Raw genomic sequence first — 26,308 nt, forward strand, 5'->3', positions numbered from 1 at the left:
ATGACAATCGGTTGGGGCATTCTTGGTTAATTGATGGGGTAAGGAAACCAGAGCTGACAAACCAAGGTAACCGTGGAGCCTCTGCTAGTCCCTGAAGCCCATGCAGTCCTCATTTTCCTCTTCAGTGCATACAACTAATGTGGCAGGTCTGCCGCTTGATGCTAAAGGAGCAAGTGATCCTGACCATAAAAGTATGATAAATGATGCATCTAAGAGGTGGCAAAGTGCAGCCACCTCCTCCTTCAGGAGAGCTACATCTAATGAATTTCATCATTTCCAAGGTGTGCATGTCTAATAGGAGACAATCAATAATTGCCTGCTGAGTAGATCGTCAAACAAAGTGAATAAGCTATACAATTGGAAAGGAGTAGATAAATAGAAAAATTGCAAATGTGGAATGTACAGTATTTGAGATTTTGATTGCATTTGTTTTGAACTTATAGATCAAGTTGGGATTAATTGGTATTTTACCAGTATTGAGTCTATGAATCCATAAAAATAGAATATTTCCTATTCTTTTAGGTCCAATTTGTTTCATCCAAGTTTTATAATTTTCCACATTTAGGTATCATACATATTGGTTTTTAGTTTTGTTACATTGTGGTCTGAAAACATACTTGTATGTTTTTTATTTTCTTAAATTTTTTATGCTGTGTTCTGTGTCTCTGAATATGGTATCTTGTAGGGTCCGCCGAGTGAGCTTGCAAAGACTGTGTATTTTTCTCTCATTAGGAGTATTCACCACCTACTGTCAATGTCAGTTAGATCAAGTTGATTCGTAGGGTTCTATATTCTACCGATTTCAGGTTCAGCTCGTCTACTGATTTTCTGCCCGCTAGGTCAACCAGTTCTTGAAAGAGAGGTGTTGATATTTCTAATCATACATACGGTTTAAACTAATCTAAGTATACTTTGAAATGATGCTGTACCACTTCACATATAGTACAGGTAACTTTTTTATTTTTTATTTTTATTTTGTATTTTGTATTTTTATTTTTTTTTGTACAGATAACTTTTAATAGAGTATTACCAATTCGTCCATAGTAAGCCTTAGGAAATTTCTTTCCTTCATTTCACTTGGCTATATGCTATATCAGCTAGTAACATTATTGTTATTGCTTTAGATAAACAGCTATTGGTCAATTGATTTTATTTTTATTTTTAAAAAGATCTTTTAAATTTATTTTAATAGAGAGCAGTGGGAGAGAGAATGTACTCAATGTGCTCATACCTGATTTAACATAGCCAGGGAAAGAAATAGCAAACTTGAACATAGGGTAGCAATAATTACCCAAACTGAAACGCAAGGATACAAAAGTATAGTATAAATCACATTTCTACCATCAATGCCTGACAGACCCAGTTGCTCTCCATCTGTGCACTGCTAGATATTGTCATCCATTCTGATTTGGTCCTAAAGATGATATGTAGTAATATCTCATTACAGTCTTTTTTGAAGGATAAAAATATTTTATTTAATAGTTTTCTATATTTATACCTCGTAAATATTTAGACATAGGAGATAGTACCTACCCTTCCTATCTTGATCTCCATCTGACAAATGTTTGGAGGTGAGCCTGTGCTGAGGCATTGTAGGGCAGTAACAGGGAGACAGTTACTTTCAATCCTTGATACCATTCTAGAGTGGACTTTACAGAAACACACCATGGGCTGCCTGGGTGCCTCAGGTCATCATCTCATGGGGTGTGATATGAAGCCAGGGTCGGGCTCCATGCTCAGCACAGCGTCTGCTTGAAGAGTCCCTTCCACTGCCCCCCTCCCCCACTGCCTGCTAATGTTCTCTCTCTCACACGCACAAATCTTTTTTAAAAAAGAAATAAACTCTATATTAACACAGCAGGAATTCTTTCTCTAGGTTGACAGTATAGATGCTGACCTATGTATTTCCATGTGTCAGTTAATCATGATCCCATTTCTAATCAATTTTTATCTCAGAAGTTTCTAAGGATGTCCCATCTATTTCTCTTGGTCCTTACTCATAACAACAGATCTTTTCTTGTAGAAAAATACCAAATACTGATATGCATTTTTTTCCAGTACACTTTATTTCTTTATGTAAATCCAAGTTTTTGACATGTTATCTTGCTCCTTTAAAAGAACTTTCAAAATGTTTTATATCTTACAGTACAGTCTACAAACAATAAATTTTTCTTAATTTTTAAGAAAATATTTATTTCATTAATTGAAGAACAGTTTCATCTGATGTAGAATTCTACACTGGTAGTTCTTTTTCTTTTTAATACTTTAATAGTTTGACTACTCTCTCTTCTCTTGGCATAGATTCTGACAAGCAGCTGGCTCTAATTATTGTCATTCCTTTGAATGTAAGGCTCCTCCCCTCTGGCTGCCTTCAAGGTTTCTATTTGTCTTTAGTTTTCTGCGATTTCAATATGAATTGCCTAGGTGTGTGGTTTTGATATTTATCCCACTTGTGTTTTCTGAGCTCCTGGGATCTGTGATTTAAGGAAATAAATCATTGTGTCTTCAAATATTTCATCTGCTCGTTTCCCATTCTTCTCCTTCTGTTATCCCAATTACATAAATGTTGTACTTTTTACTTTGTCCCAGTCTTGGGTGTTGTGTTTTGTTTGCTTGTTACTGCCCTACCATGCCTCAGCACAGGCTCGCCTCCAAACATTTGTCAGATAGAGAAGGGTAGGTACTATCTCCTATGTCTAAATATTTATGAGGTATAAATGTATAGAAAACTATTAAATAAAATATTTTTATCCTTCAAAAAAGGCTATAATGAGATATTACTACATATCATCTTTAGGACCAAATCAGAATGGATGACAATATCTAGCAGTGCACAGATGGAGAGCAACTGGGTCTGTCAGGCATTGATGGTAGGAATGTGATTTAGAGGAAAACTTGCAATCTCTTATGAAGTTAAAAATATACTTCCCATACCATCCAGCAATTACTTTCTAGGTATTACTCAGGAGAAATGACTACTGATATATTCAATAGTATGGATGATGATCATAAACAGTCTCCACCCCGTATACTTGTTATGCAGATTAAATGACATAATATATGTAACAAGTTTAGAGCAGTGCATAACACGTGGACACAATTTTTTTTTTACATGAACACAATTTAAGTACTACCTGTTTGCTTTTTTTATTGGACATTAGCACAAGTTTTCATTGGAAACTTTCTAGTAGTACTTATAAGAATGAATAACATCGAAGGAAATGGAAACTTTTCATGGGCGGAGCAGAACTAGAGAATGTATATTATAAGATGTAAGAAGCACTAGAGTAAGAATTTTTTTCTCTCTTGTTCACTGATATAGGCCAAGTATCCCAAATAGAGTCTGGCATAGAGAAGTCAATAGATGCTTCTTGAACTGAATCAGCATGGACATGAAGATACAATTCCCGCATGTCCAACACTTATGAAAATTAAACATTCCATTACATGTGAACATCTACAGCTTAACATGTAATGCACATGGGAATAGAATTTGAAATTATTTCATGAACTACTGTCCCAAACTTGAGAAATGAAATCTGCATGAAGTAGATAATTTGCAAGTAGGAAAAAAGGCTACAAAAGGCCTTGATGGTAAGTCAAAGTCATCTGATAAGACTAAAAGAAGATGGCAATAATTTACATTAGTTGAGAAAAAATGGGAGGAAATGGAAAAACTCTAAGGAAACAAGTTTTTGTTGATCAGGGAATTCCTTAGTTCTACTCTATGAGGAACGGTTCACACTGAACCTTGCACAGTTAAACTTGACCAAATTTGGTTTCATCTTCCTCCCTTCCTTTTTGCTAGTCTGTATGGTTAAAAGATGACCAATATGAATGGAAGTTCACGAAATGATTATCATGAAAACTAAACTTTTAATTCTGCCTTGGACCTCCATATATAGCTGGCTCTAAAGTCTTAGGAACACCTTTTTACATGAGCAGAATGGCTTTACATAATGGCCCCAGATGCTTCATTACAAAAGAGATAATGTACCTTCTTCAACACCTCAAGCTGAGCATCCCTGACTGCTCCTCAGTGAGTGAACCAATTATGTCAGTTAATGGGCAAGGGACTAGAGCAAGTTGCTACTATCATGTGATTCTGTTTAGTTTCCTGTGATACTTCCTATGAAAAGGAACTTTACCGCATTGTTCTACCTTTTCTATTCTCCCATGAGTCTGTTTTTCCTGAGACACATATTCTTACTCTTTAGGTTATCATGAACTATTGGTAAGACTATGGATGATTTGCAAGATTGACTTACACACTGAACTCAGCTTGATTTTGTAAACAGCTAATGCAAAGAGAGATACTCTGGCTCTAAGCAATTCTCTATTAATAAATAAATAAAATCAACTTAAGGATCACCTGGGTGGCTCAGTCTTTTAAGCTTCCAGGTCTTGATTTCTGCTCATGATCTCTGGGTCCTGGGATTGAGCTGTGGAACAGGCTCTGTGCTCAGAAAGGATTCCACATGGGATTCTCTCTCCCTCTCCCTCTGTTCACCAACTCCCATCGCTCATGCTCTCTCGCTCTCTCTCTCTCTCTCTCTGAAATAAATAAATAAATAAATAAATAAATAAATAAATAAGTCAGATATATATAAAATAAAATAAACAAATTTTTTCTCAGTTTTATTTCTAGCTATAGATCGTCTAATCTCTCTTTTTTCAAATAAACAATGTTCATTGTAAAGGAGACATTTCTGCAATTGTAAAAACACGTTCATAATACAATGTGCATAACCAATAATGAAATTAATATGTAGTATTCCATTGACAGGTTGGTCAGTTTGTTTGTTTATGTTTAGGTAGTTATCCTCATCAATAGGAATTCTAAGATAAAAGTCAATCTCTTTAAAATCTTTGCAGTATGAACTATGCTAAAAAAGTGAAATTTATATATATATATATATACACATGCACATATATGTAAAGATTCTGCTTTTATATTTCTACAAGCTTTACAATGTCATTTTGAGTGAACTTAATCATTATTTTTTAATGATTTCACCATATAATTAGGGAAAAAAAAGACTCACAGCACAGTATATTAATTTTGCAGTTTAAACCAGCTTTGGAATCGGGCATTTCCATTCATATTCAAATTAATAATCATAAAATCATAATGTAGATTTTGTTGCCTTTTGTGTTACATTTGCCTGTTAGAGCAGAAAAGTTACATAAATACTGATGCTTCCTTTTTTTTCTTTTTAAAGTTTGGCTTTTGGGGACATGATATTGTGTGGATGTAGGTGGTCTTTTTTTCTTTTTTAAGCTACATAGAGGAGAGAAATGAACAGGTTAGAAAAGAAATAGGAGTTGCTTTTTAAACAAATTACAGACCAGAGATAAACCACATACCCAATTCCTTAATCTGTCCCATTTCCTATTTATATTAATTGAAGAAAAAATACTGGCTTTGTAGTAAGATGCATTCTTCCAAGTAACACTCAGAAAAAGAAAAAGGCTTGTTCCACATTGTAATTACTTAGCATTCTTTTTCATTTTTGCTTGAACAAGGTGGAAAACGTCAGTAGGTCTGCTCATGCAAAAGAAAAGAAGTATAAAATATCAAACATGCATTCATTAGAGATTATTATAGAAAAAAGTATTTAACTTTAGGGAGGAAACACTTAACCTGATACACATTAAGTTCTCCTCTCTTCTCCTCTAAGAAAATGAGAATAATTAAGGAGAATGATTATAGGTGCTGCTAATTGGTTCCAAGTTTAAGGACAGCATTTATGACACTTTTGTTTTTATTGATGATAACTCCATAACATAATCATACTTACTCGTATCACCATTGACAAAACTATCGTCTTGAGAATGCTAAGCAAAGCAAATGGCTGTACCTTTGAATATATTACAAAAAACAAGTACTTTTGTGTGCCTTAGTTGATCTTCATGCCATTAGATGTAGCTGAGTGCCACGTTTTTCCACTTGGAATTAATGTTAACCCTGACTGCTTCCTAGGCTTGGTAGCATTTGGTGGACGCTTTTGCATTTTTCTGCAATGTGTTATACACTTGCTGGAGTGTATAGAGGGAATTTATTTTTTTATTTTTTTAAAGACTCCCATTTATTTATTCATGAGACACAGAGAGAGAGGCAGAGACACAGGCAGAGGGAGAAGCAGGCTCCCTATGGGGAGGCCCATCCAGAACTCGATCCCAGGCCCTGGGATCACAGGACCATGACCCGAGTCAAAAGAAGATGGTCATCCATGAGCCACTCAGGTGCTCCTATAGAGGGACTCTAAAAGAAATATAAATGGTCTGTATGTTGGTAAATTGAACACCGATAAAAAATAAATTTATTATTAAAAAAAGGGCACACAGCAAGTGAATAAAGATTTGTTCAAGAAAATCTATTTTTAAAAAAGAAATGTAAATGGTGAGTTGATTTCTTAATTTCTAAGAATTCTTGACCTCAAATTCTTTAATCACTTTTTATTTTCTGAAGGACTGTTAAAATTTAAGAAAATTTTTGAACAGCTCTTCTTTTAATGCTATTTTCCCTTGAACTCTTCGCTCTTTTAAAAGAACATGTACATATGCATGTGTGTATACATGTATTAATTCATATCATGTTAGTTTTCAAAAAGTTTTTCTTCTCTCTTTCCATAACTGCCATCATTTTTATGAGAAAAAAGGCAACTTTAAATGGTGTGTTCCTACTCTCTAGTCAGTTACCTTGCCCAAGTCCTGAAACCTTAACTGAGGGATCCCTGGGTGGCTCAGTGGTTGGGCGGCTGCCTTTGGACCAGGGAGTGATCCTGGGGTCCTGGGATCGAGTCCCGGGATCAAGTTCCAGGTCAGGCTCCCTGAGGGAGCCTGCTTCTCCCTCTGCCTTTTTCTCTGCCTCTCTCTCTCTCTCTCTCTCTCTGTGTGTGTGTATGTATCTCATGAATAAATAAATAAAATTCTTTTTTAAAAAAAAGAAACCTTAACCGATTGTTGAAGTGAATAATGGGAACTTGCTGGCAGCATGGCAACTGACTGTGCTTAACCCAGAAACAAATTCCAAAGAACAGAAAAAAAAAGAAAAACAATGAATTTGGATATATGTGGTGATACAGAGAATGAATAATGTACTGCACACACACACACACACATAAACAAATGCACACACAAAAAAATTTCTTGAGAATTCTATGCCACTTCTCCAAAACAGAGATTATAGGTATATGAGGTATAATGCAACAGCTGATGACAAGAATGATATTTAAATATATACATTTTATTACTAAAACAGTAAATTATTAAAGAAATGAAAATTGAAACAACACTAATAACACTAATTATTTTGCCTATCATATGGGGGGGAAGATAAATACTACACAATGCTGGCAAGAGTATGGAGAAAGTAGTGCTCTGATTTTCTGCACTAATGAGTGCTAATTGGTAAAACTTTTTGGAAATTAATTTTAAAATACATGTTGAAGTTCAAATATTGCATAACCTTTGACTCAGCGATACTATGTTTATAAATGTACCATGTGTGTACTAACACAAGTCATACAAAAATGTATGCACAGAAGTATTTGCTGAGTGAGTGTTGAGCTCTAGAATCAGACAGACCTGAGTTGCAATTACCACTTCATTACTTTCTTTTTTTAAATATATATATATATTTTATTGGAGTTTGATATGCCAACATATAGTATGACACCCAGTGCTCCTCCCATCAAGTGCCCCCCTCAGTGCCCATCACCCCATCCCCCCCGCCCACCTCCCCTTCCACTTTCCCTTGTTCCTTTCCAGAGTTAGGTGTCTCTCATGTTCTGTCTCCCTCTCTGATATTTCCCACTCATTTTCTCTCCTTTCCCCTTTATTCCCTTTCACTATTTTTTTATATTCCCCAAATAATGAGACCATATAATGTTTGTCCTTCACTGACTGCCTTATTTCACTCAGCATAATACCCTCCAGGTCCATCCACGTCGAAGCAAATGGTGGGTATTTGTCGTTTCTAATGGCATTACTTTCTAGATATGTGAGCTTAGGCAAGTTATATAGCATGTCTAGATTTCACTGTCCTTTAAAAATTAAATGAAATGATGTCTATAAAGTGTGTAAGAAAGTGTTTGGCACCTCATAAGTACTTGAGAGATGTTTATTAGTCTTTGTAATGAAGATAATATTGTTATAAATATCATGTAGCACCATTTATAATAGTTAAGGTCTCAAAACAAGCCCCTTATTCAACTGGGATATCGGTTAAATAAACTTAGGTTCATTGAATAGAATACAACAGAGTCACCCAAAAGAAGAAGATCAATCTATGTGGAAGTAGAGGCAAGAAATACTTTGAAAAACATAAAGTTTTAGTATTAATAGTATTATTCCATGTGTGTGAAAAGACACTAATATATTTTGACTAGTCTGTATCAACAGAAAGAGGGAAAAAAATATGAACCAACATATTAATAGTGGTTATCTCTGGGAAGTGGAATAATGAGCCATTTTTATTTTTCTCTATTATGTTTTTTGAGATATTTAATGGTTTTTTTTGAGATATTTAATGTTTTTTAAGGTCATTCTTTTTATCTGCTAAAGTAAAAAAATTTATCAGAAAAAATTAATCCTGCTTTTCTGGCAGTAAGGATATAGACCAGAATATGCCATCTAAAAAAAAAAAAAAAAAAGAATATGTCATCTATATCTATGTATGGAGATATAGATATAGTGATGTAGATATAGATATAGCTGCATACCATATCTATCTATAGATAGAGATAGATGACATATTCTGGTCTATAGATGGATATAGTATGTGATTGTATCTTTATATCTCCATACATAGAGATAGATGACATATTCTGGTCTGTAACCTTAATAAAAAAAATAAGATACACATATAAGATATTAATGGTAAGTAGGTATCATGTAGCCTGATATGTTCTTTATTTGAAAGTTAGAGAGAACTATGGAAGCTCATTAACACTTTTTGTGGTATCAGTACTTAAAAAAGAAACCCTAGAAATGGAAGGAACCTCAATACTTCTCTGAGTCCAGCATCTCACCAAATTCACTGAAAGCCATCTCCACTAACTTCATCTGATTTGGAGGATAATAAACTACTAACTCCAAAAATAAAATATCGCTGTTAGAATGTTATTCCTTAGATTGATTAGAATGTGCTTTCTCATAATATCCCTGCCATCATTTCTATTTTTGTTTCATAAACTGAATGACGCTCTTTATAAACTTTCTTTAGATGATAGCTTTTTAAATAGTTTCAGGTTGGATACACACAATTTTTTCATTTAAAATTTTCCCCAGTTCTTCTTACTTTTCTGTGTATCAGAGGATTTCCAGACTCATTACCTTCTTGGTGCTCATATCTGAATGTCCTCAGAACCACTTCTTCTCCTTTAGAGTCTGACTGATGCCATTCCAAAGTCAGGATAACCTTTCAAAGGGAATAGTCAGCTGGGTGATCCAGCTGTTTATTAGTCCTAGCAATATCAGGCTTGATGTTCTCTAAGTATCAAGGCAGAAAAAAGTTTCTTTACCATTTTCTAGTTTCAAGCCTATTTTATTATTTTGGAATTTGTATTTTTATGAAATATAATAATTTACAAATTATTTTAACAAGCTTTATATATCCTTTATAAATTTTGCAAATTTTTAAGGTGATCTGGATCCAAATATTTGCCCTCTTAAGTAATGTGGGAAGCTCATTTGAGTACAATTAATGTGTTAGGAACTATGAAATAGCAACGCATTGAAAGAGTCAAGAACAGACCACATTCCTTTCATTTTAATTTAACATCATCATGAAGAGTAAATTAAGGGTTGACTGGATTTTTAAAATTATGTATTACATACATACACACATATGCATGCACACACACACACACACACACACACACACATTGAAATGTACTTTGGAGCAAAAAGGGACATTAGCGTAGTGATGACTTGTAGGGCAATGACCAGAACATTAGCCTTATATGGGATCCTAAGTTCCCTTAATAAATAATCAAGCCTAGAATATTGTTGTGAAGTTCCACTTACGAGGCACATAGTGTTCAAATTCAACTTGACATTTGATATTCTATGTCACCACTATGAAAGTTCTTGTATTTTTTGAAAATGCTTTGACAGGGAGTCAATTTACAATTGAGATGAAGGATTATCAATGTTGCTTGCTTTTATAAAGATGTAGTGGGAGGAGACATGTAAAATATCAAAACATTTAGTTGGATGTGAGAACTTACCTTGGTGTATTTTCAAAAGTTCTCTTTTATTTTGTACAGCTTTGTCTGCCCTATATCCAAGCTCATCCCTTCTCTAATAATTTTATTTTAAAAAATATGGCAGATGGGATGCCTGGGTGGCTGAGCGGTTGAGCCACTGCCTTTGGCTCAGGTCGTGATCCCTGAGTCCCAGGATCGAGTCCCACGTCCGGCTCCCTCTGTGGAGCCTGCTTCTCCCTCTCCCTGTGTCTTTGCCTCTCTCTGTGTGTACCTCTCATGAATAAATAAATAAAATATTTTTAAAAATATGACAGAGAAGTTTTAAGATGTGGGGTTTGACAAGGGGTGAAGACGTTAATGCAGGGAGGTGCTGCCAAAACTCAGCTGACAAGGGACCTGGGACACTAACCTTTCCCACTAGGTCCTTGTATTGATCCAAATTTTTTTGAAAATTTATCCTCTAAGATTATTTCTTTATTGGATAGTTTGTTTAAGAGACAGGCAGAGAGCAGGGAGCAGAAGACAGAGACACAGGCTCCTCAAGCACACTCTGCCCCAAGGGCAGAGCCTGCCAGGGGCGGGATCTCAGGATGCTGAGACCATGACCTGAGCCACAACCCAGAGTCAGATGCTAAGTGACTGAGCCACAGGCGTCAAGCTCCGTGTTCCTGCTGTGGGCACTCCTGCCCTCCACCCGCCCCCTGCAGCCACTGAGAGCTCGGGCTTTGGCCTGCGCTCCAACTCCCAGGTGTCTGGAGGCTACAGTGCAGGCTGCACGTCCCCTCTGTCCCACCTCAGGCTGAAAGGGCCTCAGCCCTGAGAAGGAATCGGATCTGCCCGACCACCCCCAGCCGGAGGGAGCTGCTGGAGCAGGAGGTAGAAGAACTGGTGCCTGCCTTGCTGCGCTTGGACAATCTGTCCCTATTTGAATTTCTAAATGTGGTCGAGGAGTATGGAACCCCTGAAGAGGTGCTGGACCTGCTGTTTGCAAAGTGAGCTCCCTGACCCTCCACAGCCCAGGGGGATGGGCTAACTACTGGTTGGGAGTCTTGGGGAATGTGGTTGAACTTCCCGGCCCCTCGGGCTGCTCCTCCGACTGGAGTAGAGTCACACAGGGCCTAGTTGGGTCCTGTAGGGCAGCCCCCGGGGCCTGGCCTGTGGCAGGTCGGCTAGAGGGGCTGTGCTTGTGCTCAGCAGTCATCGTTCTCTCCCCATGACGAAGCGTGTGCCGCCTCCCCACCGTCACCAGGGTCTTGAGCTGGCCTGTTTTGCCATTGAAAGGGAGTCCATCTGGGGTCTGTATCCTGGGGCATTTGGAGTAGGGGTCCCCGGGGACACCTGGGCACCCAGGCCCACTTGGATATCGGCCAGGGCATGGCTGGAGCCCTTTCATTCCTCAATCATTCAGAAAGTGCCAGCAGGTGCAGGTACTTCTCCAGGAGCTGCCCGTGGCCCCACGCACAGAGCGGACGGCCCCCCAGGGCTCCGGACTAGTCGGAGGTCAGAGGGTGACAGCAGCTATGAGGAGAGGTCGGGTCCCCAGGATGATTCATGTGATGCCCCCCGCCCTCCTCTAGATATCGATGCATCGTAGCTTCCTGCAAGAAGGAAGGAATCCGGGACCAGTGGGAAATGTGAGTGAGCTCTGGCTCATGCAGGGGAGCCTTCCCTCTCCAGTCGGGCCGCGAGGGGGCTGTGGGTCGGAGGGTTCTGCTGGACCCTCACCCCACACATCTGCAATTCCTGTGACAGGGTAAAGGTCTGAGGCCCCTTCAGGAAAACAGCAAAGGAGAGCCGTGGGTGGGGTGCGGGCTTTGTGGGAGAGCACTGGGACGCCAAAGGGACCTCCTCCATGCCCATTCCCCCAACCCTCTGTCTGCCCCACACCTGGGACCCAGAGCAGAGGGTGTGGGGAGCATCGCACTCACCAATCGGGTGGCACCTGGACCCGGGTGCACGGCAGGTGCTCAGGAGAGCCAGTGAGGGCTCACGGACCAGACGGCCCCCGCCCGTGGGAGATTAGAGTCACTGGAAGGACACCCCCTGGGGGCCCCTCGTGAGTGAGGCTGGGCAGACCCACAGGAGGGAAGGTTCCCCGGGAAAGACAGTGATGGTCACACTGCTGGTCATGGGCTCCCATGCACAGAGGCTTCGTGCCAGCCCCTCCTCAGTGAGCAAGCCAGTGGCAGGTAAGACCGCCAGGTGGCAGGTGGACAAGGAGCAGCACTGGCCTCCGACAGGCCCGCACGGGAGGCCGAGGGCCCTGGTTCCTGCAGGGCTTCCCCGGGACACCTCTGTGTGAGGAGCCCTGTCTTCTGACGCCTCTGCCCACCTGTCCCTCCCCAGCGCCATGTCCTCCTTCCTGACCATCTGGCTGGACTACTATGAGGAGGACTTCCACGATCCCCCAGAATTTCCTGCCCTGACAAAGCTGCTGAAATTCACAGGGCAGTAAGTGCCAGGCTCAGTGCTCGACTGTCGTGCGGAGCGTTACCTTTGGCGTTTCATAAACCTGCATCAAGCGGAGTTTGAGGGTGGAGGTGAGGAGGACTGGGGTGGCCGAGTTGGGGACAGGGTGGGCCACACAGATCAAGCCTCCATGCTGCTGGGCCAGGAGCACTGGGTAGGCTCACACCCCATCCCCACGGGCTGCAGTCTGGGGAGACCTCCCAGGGCTTCTGCACTCACACACGCTGAGCGGCGGGAAGAGTGTCCTTGATTTGGGAGGGATGTGGAAAGTCCGTCCTGGTGATGATAATTTGTCTTCTTGGGTCTACAGCTTCGGCCCCGGAGCAACACCCTAACCCACCTCAGGAGCCCACCCCAGCTCCGACTGTGGGGCCTGCGGCACCTTCAGGGCCTGAGGTGACCAAGCCAGTCCTGGCTGCTGGAGGTGAGGGCTGGCCCAAGCTGAGATGCCAGCTGCTGAGTCCAAGTCAATGTACATGGTTTTGGCACCTATGATTCCCCACCCCGATGAGGAGCCACCTGCACCCTCAGCCACCCGGTGGAGGAGTAGGCCCTGGCGCCTGCAGTCAGGGTCCCCAAAGTGCCAGGGCCGCCACCTGCCTCTGGAGCAACTGGCTTTGACCCCTGAGCAACCCCCTGAACCACCTCAGGAGCCACCTCAGCTCCTACCGCAGGGCTCATGATAGCTGCAGCCCAACAGAGGCTTCCCTCCCCGTCATTGCACTGTTTCCATATTTTGTTTTTCTTTAACCTCTATACTGGCTTATGAATTTTATTTGTAATAAAAGATAAGTTAACGGCAGAAAATTTACTCTGATGCTTTTAAATTATACATCGTGGTACTTTAGGTCCATTCACAGTGTCACAGGCCCCAGAGCCCAGGGCACTAGGGGACACAGCCCAAGATCTGGTGCTCCCCCCAGGACAGGCAGAGGTTGGGAGGGCACAGGAAAGCAAGGACGCTCCTACCACTGGGCGGCCCTGAGCTGGTCGGATCGGCGCCCCCCATCCCCAGAGCATCCAGGCCCCTGCGGCCTGGGAGCTGTGGTAGTTACTGCGGGAGCTGACTCCAGGGCTGGATAGCTGGCCGCCACCAGTGTGGCTGTTCCTCCTCGTGTCCCCTGTGCCTGGGACTGAGCAGGGGCCTCACTGGATAAACAGCACCCACTGAGCCTGGCACCTGGCAGGGGGCGGGGCAGCTCCCCCAGCAGCACACACCTGAGAATCAGCACAGCAGGCTCCTACCCCAGAAGACCAGCTGGAAGGACAGGGGAAGCCAAGTATTGACCAAGCAGCACTGGAAAGTTCTAGGGGAAGTTGAGAGATTTACACTATATAGAATCAGAGGATACTCCCCCCTTGTTTTTTCTTTTCTGTTTGTTTCTGTTATTTCCCCACCCCTTTTTTTTATTCTTTTTTCTTTTTTTTTCTCTTCTGCTCCTTTTTCCAGTATAATTTGTTTTTGTGCACTCCACACTGAGCAAAATGACTAGAAGGAACAACTCACCTCAAAAGAAAGAATCAGAAACAGCCCTCTCTCCCACAGAGTTACAAACTCTGGATTACAATTCAATGTCAGAAACCCAATACAGAAGCACTATTATAAAGCTACTGGTGACTCTAGAAAAAAAGCATAAAGGACTCAAATTAATAAAATCATGAATGAGAAAAGAGAGATCACCACCAACACCAAGGAAATACAAACGATTTTAAAAACTTATTATGAGCAGCTATACGCCAATAAATTATGCAATCTAGAAGAAACAGATACATTTCTGGAAAACCACAAATTACCAAAACTGGAACAGAAAGAAATAGAAAACCGGAACAGGCTGATAACCCGGGAGGAAACTGAAGTAGTCATCATCAGAAACCTCCCAAGACACAAAAAAGTCCTTGGCCAGATGGCTTCCCTGGGGAATGCTATCAAACGTTGAAAGAAGAAACTGTACCTATTCTACTAAAGCTGTTCTGAAAGATAGAATGAAATGGAATACTTCCAAACTCGTTCTATGAGGCCAGCATCACCTTAAGTCCAAAAGCAAACAGAGACCCCACCAAAAAGGAGAATTACAGACCAATGTCCCCGATGAACACGGATGCAAACATTCTCAACAAGATATGAGCCAATAGGACCCAACGGTACATTGAGAAGTTACTCACCGTGACCAGGTGGCATTTATCCCTGGGACGCAAGGCTGGTTCAACACTCGGCAAACACTCCATGTGACTGATCAGATCTGCAAGAGAAAAAACAAGAACCAGATGATCCTCTCAATAGATCCAGAGAAAGCTTTTGACAAAATACGGCATCCATTCCTGATCCAAACGCTTCAGAGTATAGAAATAGAGGGAACATTCCTCAGCATCTTCAAAGCCGTCTACGAAAAGCCCACAGCAAATTATCATTCCCAAGGGGGAAACGCTGGGAGCCTTTCCACGAAGAAGATCAGGAACGAGACAGGGATGTCCACTCTCACCACTGCTATTCAACGTAACACAAGTCGTTGTAGCCTCAGCAATCAGGCAACAAAAAGAACTAAAAGGCATTCAAATCGGCCTAGAACACGTCAAACTCTCCCTCTTCACAGATGACATGATACCGTACACCTAGAAAACCCAAAAGACTCCACCCCAAGACTGCTAGAACTCATACAGCAAATTCGGCAGTGTGGCAGGGTACAAAATCAATGCCCAGAAGTCAGTGGCCTTTCTAGACGCTAACGATGAGACTGAAGAAAGAGAAATTAAGGAGTCGACCCCATTTACGATGGCACCCAAAAGCATGAGCTACCTAGGAATAAACCTAATGAAAGAGGTAAAGGATCTCAACCCGAAAAACGACAGAACACGTCTGAAAGAGACTGAGGAAGACACAGAGATGGAAAACTATTCCATGCTCATGGATCCGGAGAATCAATATTGAGAAAATGTCAATGTGACCCAGGGCAATTTACACAATTAACGCAATCCCTATCAAAAATACCACAGACTCTCTTCAGGGAGCTGGAACAGATCATCTGAAGATTTGTGTGGAATCACAAAGGACCCCGAATGGCCACGGGAATAGTAGCCAAGAAAACCACAGCGGGGGGCCGCACAATGCCGGATTTCGGGTTGCGCTGCAAAGCTGTGCTCACCAAGACAGTGTGCTACAGACACAAAAACAGACACAGCCACCAATGGAACAGAAGAGGAATCCAGAAGTGGACCCTCAACTCGATGGTCAAGACCATATATTCGACCAAGCAGGAGAGACCATCCACTGGAAAAAAGACAAGTCTCCTCCATAAACGCCACTGGGAACGCTGGACAGCCACATGCAGAGGAGGGAAACTGGACCACTGTCTCACACCAGACACAAAGATAAACTCAAAATGGATGAAAGATGTAAATGTGAGACGAGATTCCATCAAAACCCTGGGGGAGAACACAGGCAACGCCCTTCCCGAACTTGGCCACAGCAACTTCTTGCAAGATACACCCATGAAGGCCAGAGAAACAAAAGGAAAGATGAACTACTGGGGCTTCACCAGGATGAGAAGCTTCCGCACAGCCAAAGAGACACTCAACAAAACCAACAGACCATCTCCAGAATGGGAGAAGCTACTTGCAAATGACCCGTCAGATAAAGGGCCAGCATCCAAGATCTCTAAAGAACCTATTCAACTTCACAGCAGAGAAACCAACAATCCAATCCAGAAATGGGCAAAAGACATGAACCGAAATGGCAAGAGCAAGACATAGACGTGGCCGACAAGCCCATGAGAAAATGCTCCGCATCACAGGGAAATACAGATCAAAACCACAATGAGATCCCACCTCACATGGGTGAGAATGGGCAACATTGGCCAGACAGGAAACAACAAATGTTGGACAGGATGCGCAGAAAGGGGAACCCTCCTGCACTGTTGGTGGGAATGTGACCTGGTGCAGCCACTCTGGGAAACTGTGGAGGGTCCTCAAAGAGTTAACAATGGATCTGCCTTATGACCCAGCAATTGCACTGCTGGGGATTTACCCCAAAGATACAGATGCAATGAAACACCGGGACACCTGCACCCCGATGTTTCCAGCAGCAATGTCCACAAGAGCCAAACTGGGGAAGGAGCCTCGGTGTCCACCGAAGGAGAATGGAAAAAGATGTGGTCTCTGGATACAATGGAATATTCCTCAGCCATTAGAAACGACAAATAACCATCATTTACTTCGACGTGGATGGAACTGGAGGGTATGATGCTGAGTGAAGTGAGTCAATCAGAGAAGGACAAACATTATGTGGTCTCATTCATTTGGGGAATATAAAAGATAGTGAAAGGAAATAAAGGGAAAAGAGAATATGATTGGGAAATATCAGAGAGGGAGACAGAACATGAGAGACTCCTAACTCTGGGAAACGAACAAGGGGTGGTGAAAAGGGAGGTAGGCGGGCGGTGACAGGGTGACGGGCACTGAGGGGGGCACTTGATGGGTTGAGCACTGGGTGTTATGCTATATGTTGGCAAATTGAACTCCAACAAAAAATAAATTAATTAAAAATAAGTAAGATCTAACTGTTGGGGTGCCTGGCTGGCTCCGGTGGTGGTGCATGCGATTCTTTGTCTCAGGGTTGTGGCTTCGAGCCCCACCTTGGGTGTGGGGATTACTTAGAAATAAAACTTTAAAAAAATAATAAAGCACTTTTTAGCACGTATGCAGAGGATTACCTTTGGTCCTTTAGTTTATGAAAAATGTGGCATAAATATAGGAATGTGAAATGATCTGGTAATATCAAAAGTAAAAATTTTTAAGAAGTTTTAACTTTTACTATAGATCAACACCGAAAAATATTTGAAAAATAAAATCTCTTTTAAAGAAGCTAAATGTTGGTATTCTAGTTTTCTCTTTGTAGATCCAGGTCTGTACTTCCGGGCGTGTGGGTTAGAGACTCATCAGGACTCTGAGTCTCCCCTTTCTCCAAAGGCCCCTTCCATACAACTCAGCTCCACTTAGTCCAACTTCGCATCACCATGGTCTGTCTGCCTTAATGCCCTGGCGGTGGCACAATGGTCACCTTCAGCCCCACTTGCCAGGTTTCTCAGAAGGTCATGGCCCTGGTCAGATGGGGTCAGACAGGCACTATCAAAGATATCCAGTAAAGACTTTTGGTGGCCCTCAGCCTTTGTCTCTGCTACTGGAAGCAACCTGGTGCCAGAGAGACAGGCAGTTTTCTCTTTCAGTCTCCGGAAATCTCTTTGTATTTTGTCTCCAAACTTCTGAATTGAGCTAAGAGTAGGAGAAAAAGTTTATTTTGTGACCACAGTCTATATATTATTATTAAGGTAATTCCTGAGTTATGCATCCTCCAGTCACCTTAGATAGCACCATGGCTGTTCACCACCCCACCCCCACAGACCAGAAAATAGGTTTAGGTATTTTATCCTACTGGAGCCCTATCAGCCATCACTTAAGCTGTTTTGTTTTGTTTAAATAATTAGTGCAAAGTACTTTCCCCCTGAGTGAAATACACATTCTCACAGAGGGGATTTCCCTAGGGATTCCCGTGCTGCGGCCCCAAGGCTTGGAAATGTTTTCCCTCAACCAAAACCAGGACTGAACTTAAACATCAAGGGGAAATACTCCAAGGAGTCCTGAGCTGACCTGTACTCTTGCCAAACTAGCAAAATCCTAAAACCATGGGCTAGAGACCAAGTAAATGAGCACATCCCTGGTTGAAACTGATACATCATTTTTAAAAAATCTCCTCCAATGATTCTATGGGACAGTTAGGGTAGAAACACACTGTCAAGTCATGTGTGAGGATGATAGGCAACCAATTCTATTGTCTGACTAAGGCAATACCTGTCCTACTCCCAAGCTCTAGTTGTATTGAACTGTAATTCTGGGAAACCACTTTATTAGAGACCCATCTGGTGGCCCAGCCAGGAATCGCACAGGGTGTCTCCAGGAAGGAAGGGGCCAGTCCTGGGGCCTCTGCTGGTCCTAGGACCCCTAAGATTCATGCACACACTCCCTTCTCAGAGGAGGCCCCGTTCTGGTAGGATTATCTCCACTGACCCATGGATGTGTGTTGGGCAGTTGTGCTGAGATCGAGGGACTTCAGCAAAGGGCTGATAATGTATAATTATATAATCACACAACGAGACTTATTTGGATGGCACGCTGACAGCTTAATTGAATGGAGAGGTCCCTCACAGGATATCTTTCAGTGGCAACAGTATAGGGCCACCACCCAGAAAGCTAGGATAGAAAAGAAACTCCCCAGAGGAGAGGGATTGAAGAAGGGCTTACTTAGTGAGATGATGTCTCGCATCGGGATATGGAGTCTCTGAGCCAGGGAATTATGAATGGATGACAGGATCTTAGGGACACCAATATTCATGATTTATCTTATCTACTGTTGGTAGATTCAGGTGGTGATCCACAGGATATGCACAGAAGATATGGCTAAGCTATAAATGGCTTAACCTCTACCAATCTGGGCTATGTTTAAATCCATTCAGTGTGTAAAAATTTGAGGTTGGTGACAGTGGTTTTTTGAGTTAAAGGTCTCTGCCTGCTGTGAAAAAATAAACAGAGGTCTGCTATGCAAAGATCATCTTTGGCTCATCCATAAACCTTGACTGATCATTTCAAATGATTTGTCTTTATGTTCATGGATTAGTTTTCCTCTTGATCAAATCCAATGCTAGAACCCTCTTTTTATATAGATTTTTTTTCATTTCAACTATTGTACTTTTCAACTCCAGAATTTTTAACTCCATTTTAAAATCTATCACGATGTATTGAAACTCTTGATTTGGTAAAAATGAATCCTTTCTGGTTTCATTTTTTAGGAGGGAGAGAAGGAAAAGAGGAAGAGAGAATCTTAAGCAGGCTCCACACTAAGCATGGAGCCCATGGAGGGCTCGATCTCATGACTTGAGCCAAAATCAAGAGTCAATTTACCAACTGAGCCACCTAGGCGCTCCCCACCCCCAGGTTTCATTTCTTAGGCATCACTGAAATAGTTCTTTTAAAGGCACTTCCTTAGGAGCATGGTCCTCAGTTTCATTACCAATCCCTGCCCACTCCCATGAACGGTACTTCCTTTCCTTGAGTGACTGCCATCTTCTGTTGTTGAATATTGACATTTCGAATATCACAGATGGTAATTTTGGAAACGGCACTCTTCTGCCTTTTCTGGGTTTGTTTGTTTGTTTACAACTTGTGTGGATGGTGTCACTTGTTTAATGCTTTTCTCAACTTTTTGTAAAGGGTCTTTGTTAGGAGTGGCCTGAAGTCTCTTCTGTTAGCCTAGCGGTCACCTGTGACTGAGAGCGAGCCCCTTAAACGCCGGGAGCCAAGCCACCACGAAGCATTCTGCTGGTCACTGCAGACGCCCCTGCGCTGCGCTGCGCTGCGCCCCACAGGGCGCAGGCAGGGAGTTAACTCTGTCTTCCCTTCCCTTGCTGTTGCCCTGGTGCTGAAGGCAAACTCATGTGGTCCTCTCAAGGGTTTTCTAAGAATATGTCCAGCCACGGGCATCAGCATGGCCCTTGGATTGCCTGGCACACAGCAGATTTTCGGTGTCCTTCGTCCCTTGATAATCCCCAGCATCTTCCTTCCCAGGTGTTTCGGTCTGCCTGCCTCTGGCCTCTCTGGTTGGCCCCTTGCCCAGACAGGTGTGGCTAGTATGTTCACTGACATGCTCTTGGCAGTGTCACCCAGGAGCTCCTAAAAGCTCTGAGGCAGTTTGAAACTGCCTCAAACAAATGAAAGACCCTGAGTCAGTGCTTCTTGGAGTCCCCAAGGAGGTCAGAATACACAACCACAATCCTCTGAGAACAACCAGTCTTGCTGGCATGAGCACACTGTCCCAGGAAAGTAGACCACTGTCCTCATGGTGACCACAGAGCTGGGGAGTGTGGCATGGTAGGTGGTTAAGTTAAAATGTCAGACTGTTTTACTGAAATTCAGTACCCTTTTCTTTTTTTTCTTTTAAGCCCTTTCCCAGGTTTTGTGTTTTTTAGAAGTCAGAAAAAGTTGATTCCAATAGTTTTTGTCAGCTTGATCATTGCCTTCATGAAGGGATGGTGTGTCGGAGTTACTTACACTAGCATTTTAGGTGACATCATTCAACCTATTTTATTTATTTTATTTAATTTTTAAAGATTTTATTTATTTATGAGAGACAGACAGAGAGGGACAGAAATGGGGGTCAGAGACACAGGCAGAGGGAGAAGCAGGCTCCATTCAGGGAACCCAATGTGGGACTCAATCCTGGGTCTCCAGGATCATGCCCTGGGCTGAAGGCAGCGCTAAACCACTGAGCCACCCGGGCTGCCCTATTCAACCTATTTTAATTGTACATTCCTTTTCAAAGGTGATACTAGTAGGTCTCACCTGAGCATTCATACATTTTCAATTTATTTTTTTCCTTTTGTTTAATGTCAAATTTGGAAAACATACGTATACATCTTGTTCAAGTTTTGTGTTCATCAACATATTGTCAAAGATAGATACTTGCTCTTGTTTGTAATAACCAAAGGGTCAGCTTTATAATAAGCATGCAGCTTTATAAAATATCAAGATGTTTCACTCGAGAGCTTTATTAACTTACTTCAGATTGTTCAAAATGTCACACCACAGTGATTAGTTGAAAAAGCATTGTGATCCATTTGCATGAATATGCTTTTGATTTACACATATACTTTGATTTTGTCATAGAATTGCTTTCTGTAATCTATCTCTTAGTCCTCAAAAGGACCTCATAAAGACAATATTATTCTGGTGGAGTTTAGGCTTTAAGTAGGCCACAAAGAGCATTAATACTAGAGGTTGAGGCAGTAGGGTTCAAAGAAGAGAATCTAGAGAAGGTACAGTATGTTTACAGAGTACGCAGCTTATTTTCATTGGGGTGAAGTAAACTCAGACAAATCATGTAAATTCCCAGAACCAAATTAAATTTTCTAAACGTCTAGAATATTTATTCACATGGTTGTAAAAAGCTCCTAAATTCCAAGGTAAAAAATGATGCTTACTTCAGCTCATGAACTTGAATGTATGACATTGAAGGTAGACCCACTACTCACTAATCAGTCACTTAAACATGCATGCAGCAGCTCATTCTGGATCTCATGTTGCTTGCTTTCTTCTTTATAATTTTATTTAAATTCAATTAACATATAGCATATTATTAATTTCAGGGGTAGAGATCAGTGATTCATCAGGTGCATGTAACACCCAATGCTCATTACATCACGAGCCCTCCTTGATGCCCATCACCCAGTTACCCCATCCCCCCACCCACCTCCCCTCCAGCAGATTCAGTTTGTTTCCTAGAGTTAAGAGTCGCTTATGTTTTTTTCTCCCTCTCTGATTTCTGCTTATTTTATTCTCCCTCCCTTCCCCATTACCCTATTTTGTTTATTAAAATATGAGCAAAGACCTCCAGGAACTTGCAGCGGAGTGGGCAAATAACCGAGGCCCTCCCGGCTGCCCGATGCTCGCACTGCGTAGAGGCGCAGGCAGGTGGAACACCAGCGCATCAACTGGGAGGAGGACGGGGCCCAGTGACACCCCCCGGGACCGAAGGACTGCACAAAGGACTCGTCGGGAGGAGACTCGCAGCTGTGAGAGAAAGAATTAATAAGATAGATAAACCATTAGCCAGCATTATTAAAAAGAAGAGAGAGAAGACTCAAATTAATAAAATCATGAATGAGAAAGGAGAGATCACTACCAACACCAAGGAAATACAAACGATTTTAAAAACATATTATGAACAGCTCTATGCCAATAAATTAGGAAATCTAGAAGAAATGGACGCATTCCTGGAAAGCCACAAACTACCAAAACTGGAGCAGGAAGAAATAGAAAACCTGAACAGGCCAATAACCAGGGAGGAAATTGAAGCAGTCATCAAAAACCTCCCAAGACACAAAAGTCCAGGGCCAGATGGCTTCCCAGGGGAATTCTATCAAACGTTTAAAGAAGAAAACATACCTATTCTCCTAAAGCTGTTTGGAAAGATAGAAAGAGCTGGAGCACTTCCAAATTTGTTCTGAGGCCAGCATCACCTTAATTCCAAAACCAGACAAAGACCCCACCGAAAAGGAGAATTACAGACCAACATCCCTGATGAACATGGATGCTAAAATTCCCAACAAGATACTAGCCAATAGGATCCAACAATAAATTAAGAAAATTATTCACCAAGACCAAGTAGGATTTATCCCCAGGACACAAGGCTGGTTCAACACTCGAAAACAATCAATGTGATTCATCATGTCAGCAAGAGAAAAACCAAGAACCATATGATCCTCTCATTAGATGCAGAGAAAGCATTTGACAAAATACGGCATCCATTCCTGATCAAAACTCTTCAGAGGATAGGGAAAGAGGGAACATTCCTTGACATCTTAAAAGCCATCTACGAAAAGCCCACAGCAAATATCATTCTCAATGGGGAAGCACTGGGAGCCTTTCCCCTAAGATCAGGAACAAGACAGGGATGTCCACTCTCACCACTGCTGTTCAACATAGTACTGGAATTCCAAGCCTCAGCAATCAGACAACAAAAAGACATTAAAGACATTCAAATTGGCAAAGAAGAAGTCAAACTCTCACTCTTCGCCGATGACATGATACTCTACATAGGAAACCCAAAAGCCTCCACCCCAAGGTTGCTAGAACTCATACAGCAATTTGGCAGCATAGCAGGATACAAAATCAATGGCCAGAAATCAGTGGCATTTCTATACACTAACAATGAGACTGAAGAAAGAGAAACTAAGGAGTCAATCCCATTTAAAATTGCACCCAAAAGCATAAGATACCTAGGAATAAACCTAACCAAAGAGGTGAAGGATCTATACCCTAAAAACTATAGAACACTTCTGAAAGAAATTAAGGAAGACACAAAGAGATGGAAAAATATTCCATGCTCATGGATTGGCAGAATTAATATTGTGAAAATGTCAATGTTACCCAGGGCAATTTACACGTTTAATGCAATCCCTATCAAAATACCATGGACTTTCTTCAGAGAGTTAGAACAAATTATTTTAAGATTTGTGTGGAATCAGAAAAGACCCCAAATAGCCAGAGGAATTTTAAGAAAGAAAACCATAGCTTGGGGCATCACAATGCCAGATTTCAGGTTGTACTACAAAGCTGTGGTCATCAAGACAGTGTGGTACTGGCACAGAAACAGACACATAGATCAATGGAACAGAATAGAGAACCCAGAAGTAGACCTTGAACTTTATGGTCAACTAATATTCGATAAAGGAGGAAAGACTATCCACTGGAAGAAAGACAGTCTCTTCAATAAATGGTGCTGGGAACATTGGACATCCACATGCAGAAGAATGAAACTAGACCACTCTCTTTCACCATACACAAAGATAAACTCAAAATGGATGAAAGATCTAAATGTGAGGCAAGAATCCATCAAACTCATAGAAGAGAACACAGGCAACACCCTTTTTGAACTCAGCCACAGTAACTTCTTGCAAGATACATCCACAAAGGCAAAAGAAACAAAAGCAAAAATGAACTATTATAGGGACGTCATCAAGATAAGAAGCTTTTGCACAGGAAAGGATACAGTCAACAAAACTAAAAGACAACCTACAGAATGGGAGAAGATATTTGCAAAGGACGTATCAGATAAAGGGCTAGTTTCCAAGATCTATAAAGAACTTATTAAACTCAACACCAAAGAAACAAACTATCCAATCATGAAATGGGCAAAAGACATGAGAAATCTCACAGAGGAAGACATAGACATGGCCAACATGCACATGAGAAAATGCTCGGCATCACTTGCCATCAGGGAAATACAAATCAAAACCACAATGAGATACCACCTCACACCAGTGAGAATTGGGAACATTAACAAGGCAGGAAACCACAAATGTTGGAGAGGATGCGGAGAAAAGGGAACCCTCTTACACTATTGGTGGGAATGTGAACTGGTGCAGCCACTCTGGAAAACTGTGTGGAGGTTCCTCAAAGAGTTAAAAATAGACCTGCCCTATGACCCAGCAATTGCACTGTTGGCGATTTACCCCAAAGATTCAGATGCAATGAAACGCCGGGACACCTGCACCCCAATGTTTATAGTGGCAATGTCTACAATAGCCAAACTGTGGAAGGAGCCTCAGTGTCCATCGAAAGATGAATGGATAAAGATGTGGTTTATGTATACAATGGACTATTACTCAGCCATTAGAAATGACAAATACCCACCATTTGCTTCAACATGGATGGAACTGGAAGGTATTAAGTCAATCGGAGAAGGACAAACGTTGTATGTTCTCATTCATTTGGGGAATATAAATAATAGTGAAAGGGAATAGAAGGGAAGGGAGAAGAAATGTGTGGGAAATATCAGAAAGGGAGATAAAACATAAAGACTCCTAACTCTGGGAAATGAACTAGGGGTGATGGAAGGGGAGGAGGGCGGGGGGTGAGGGTGAACGGGTGACGGGCACTGAGGGGGGCACTTGATGGGATGAGCACTGGGTGTTATTCTGTGTGTTGGTAAATTGAACACCAATAAAAAATCAATTTATTATTTTTTTAAAAAAGGCCAAAGAACTTATGGATACTTATTCTGACTTGTGTATTCTGCACAGAAGAATAAAAAATCTTCCTTCTCTTTCCTCCTTAGATTCTTTATCACACTCAGATCTCTTACCAGCAGCAGACAGCTTCTGAGATGCCTCTGTTGACCCTTGAGGATGAAATAGAGGCCAATCTCTTGACCCTACAGAGGTCTAACTGTAGGGTCAGATGTTCTCTTAATGAACCAACTAGTTATGGGCAACTCAGAGTACAAATTAGTGGGAACTTGGTACTAAAAAAGGGGGGGGGGCCTCCAAGACACTTACAATATAAGTGTATAATATAAGAAATTATATTTCTTACAGTGTAAGAAAAGGTTTATAATGAAAATAAGAACTGCCTTGCAGAGAAAAAAGACCAATAAGCTATACACATTAACAGCCCTGGTCCCATAGTTCAAGCCACAAGGGAATTTTCTAAACATTTAATCTGGACTCCAATATCCAAATAGGTAATATGTAAACAGTTATACTTAGATATGTGTTCTAAACAAGATTGCAATAATGAAATATGGAAACCACTATGGAAATGAATAGTTTAAGACATACCTTAAACATTAAAGAGAAATACACAGAAATTTATTAGTAAAAGACTATATTCACAATAAAAATGTAAACTAAACAGAATAAGTAAATATCCAGGACCAAAGGAATAAGTAAATGCTTACTATCTAAAAACAAATTTTCTAGTAGAATATCTACCAAGACAGGGGTGCTTGGCTGGCTCAGTCAGTTAAGCATCAGATTCTTGATTCTTGATTTCAGCTCATGTCATGGTCTTATGGTCCTGGGATCAAGTCTCACATCAGCTCTGTGCTCAGAGGGGTGTCTGCTGGAGATTCTCTCTCCCTCCCCTTCTGCCCCTGCATGTTTGCTTTCTCTCAAATAAACAAATAAATCTTTAGATAATGATAATAATAATATAAAAAGAATATCCACCAAGAAAATCAAGGAATAATCTTTTCTATCCTGGATGCACAGGCCACTTTTAAATATTATTTGCATTAGATT

At 41.5% G+C, this 26,308-nt stretch overlaps 2 long non-coding RNA genes across 2 annotated transcripts; one reads left to right on the top strand and one right to left on the bottom strand.

The window, feature by feature from the left end:
* Positions 1-4,490: 4,490 nt before the first annotated feature.
* Positions 4,491-14,812, bottom strand: LOC140599627 (uncharacterized). The gene is made up of 4 exons (XR_012002487.1): positions 14,191-14,812; positions 9,340-9,493; positions 5,046-5,545; positions 4,491-4,554 (listed from the first exon to the last, which is right to left on the bottom strand). It is a non-coding gene; the product is annotated as an uncharacterized lncRNA (long non-coding RNA).
* On the top strand, positions 12,218-13,490 carry LOC140599628 (uncharacterized). Its single transcript, XR_012002488.1, has 2 exons — positions 12,218-12,754; positions 12,994-13,490. It is a non-coding gene; the product is annotated as an uncharacterized lncRNA (long non-coding RNA).
* Positions 14,813-26,308: the final 11,496 nt, after the last annotated feature.

Source organism: Vulpes vulpes, chromosome 7, assembly GCF_048418805.1.
Source record: "Vulpes vulpes isolate BD-2025 chromosome 7, VulVul3, whole genome shotgun sequence".
Classification (NCBI taxonomy): domain Eukaryota; kingdom Metazoa; phylum Chordata; class Mammalia; order Carnivora; family Canidae; genus Vulpes; species Vulpes vulpes.